This window comes from Lolium rigidum, chromosome 6 (assembly GCF_022539505.1).
Source record: "Lolium rigidum isolate FL_2022 chromosome 6, APGP_CSIRO_Lrig_0.1, whole genome shotgun sequence".
In the NCBI taxonomy this organism is placed as follows: Eukaryota; Viridiplantae; Streptophyta; class Magnoliopsida; order Poales; family Poaceae; genus Lolium; species Lolium rigidum.
The window spans coordinates 20,768,252-20,770,208 of record NC_061513.1 but is presented as its reverse complement, the minus strand read 5'-3'; positions in this window follow the sequence as shown (position 1 = coordinate 20,770,208).

The window sequence follows — 1,957 nt, the reverse complement described above, 5'->3', positions numbered from 1 at the left end:
ATAGATGATCTTGACTCATGTTAGGCAGCTCACAAGATCCAACAATGAAGCACAATGAGGAGAAGACAACCATCTAGTTCATGCTATGGACCCATAGTCCAGGGGTAGATCACTCACACATCACACTCGGGAGGCGACCATGGCGGCGTAGAGTCCTCCGGGAGATGATTCCCCTCTCCGGCAGGGTGCCGGAGGCGATCTCCCGGATCCCCCGAGAGTGGGATCGGCGGCGGCGGCGTCTCGCAAGGTTTTCCGTATCGTGGCTCTCGGTCATCGGGGGTTTCGTCACTCGAGGCTTTAAGTAGGCGAGAAGGGCAGGTCGAGAGGCGGCACGGGGGCCCGCACCATAGGCCGGCGCGGCTAAAGGGGGCCGCGCCGCCCCTAGGGTTTGGCCACCCCGCGGCCCCTCTTCGTCTCGCCTTCGACTTCGGAAGCTTCGTGGAAAATAGGCCCCGGGCTTTGATTTCGTCCAATTCCGAGAATATTTCCTTACGCAAGGTTTTCGGTATCGTGGCTCTCGGCATCGGGGTTTTCGCGACGGAAGCTTTAAGTAGGCGGAGGGTCAACGCGAGGGGCCACACGAGGGGCCCGGGGGCTAGGTCGGCGCGGCCGGGGCCCGGGCCGCGCCGGCCACCCCCCTGGCTGCCTCGTGGCCCCACTTCGTTAGGTCTTCGGTCTTCCGGAAGCTTCGTGCAAAAATAGGACCCCGGGCGAAAGTTTCGTCCAATTCCGAGAATATTTCTTTACTAGGATTTCTGAAACCAAAAACAGCGAGAACAACGAATCGGCTCTTCGGCATCTTGTTAATAGGTTAGTTCCAGAAAATGCATAAATATGACATAAAGTGTGCATAAAACATGTAGGTATCATCAATAAAGTAGCATGGAACATAAGAAATTATCGATACGTTGGAGACGTATCAGCCGCCCCCAAACTTTTTTAACATTAAAATACTTTTTTTTGTTTTTTTTGCATTTTTATTTCAATAGAGAGAATGAACATTCCACAAACTAATACATAATTAGGAACATGCTTTTACACAAACTAAAACATAGTTTGGAACATGGTTTCCACAAACTAATATATAGTTAAAACATTGGAAAATGAGGAAATCTAACTTGTGTTGGCATCGCCGATTTCGTGTATTCACTGCCAAGAAAGAACACTCTCACTCACCCAAACTGGAAAATCCAGCTAGTAATGATAGCCATGTTGGTCCTTTCGAGGAAGAACATCCAGAAATCTACGTGCATATTTTTGTTGCGAAGAAAGAACACTCAACATGTTCAATCGTCCTTCTCATCGTCGTTGTCGTGGTAGTGTCGATGGCAGCGCGTGTCGTTGAGCACCTTGACGCTCATATTCGCGTCGCCAAGGTAGGAGAATGTGAGCACGCAGCCGGCTTCGAGGTCGTGGTAGCGCGCTAACTTCTCCCAGCCGGTGTGGAGGTACATCTTGCCGCGCCCGTCGAAGAGGACGTCCACCGGCCACCAGCAGCAGTCGCAGCCAGTCTCCCGCAGTTGCAGCGCGGCCGGCTCATTGCCGGCGATGAACTCGGCGAACTTTTCCGGCAGCCTCTGGATGCCGAGTGGGTCTCCCTTGAGGACGACGACGAACTCGAACATCCCTTGGTCCTCCTCCTGTAGGTCCGACGATGAAGACGACGACGTCGCAGGCGACGGCGACCGTGCAGCTCTGCCGCGGCCACGACCTCGGCCTCGGCCTCGGCCTCTACCAGCCATGGCGTCGACTCTTGAGATGGTGGCGACTAGGGTTGGGAGAGAGGCGCTAGGGTTTGTGTGTGAGGGACGATGCGAGAGCGCCCTTTTTTATAGGCCGGAGGGAGGCGGGGGCGTGGTGGCGCTCATTAACGCCGGCACGGAGAACTAGGCGCGATGAGACGCTTCGTTGCGCCTCTGCAGAAACTGCACCGTCATTGCGCGCTAATAACTTTCGT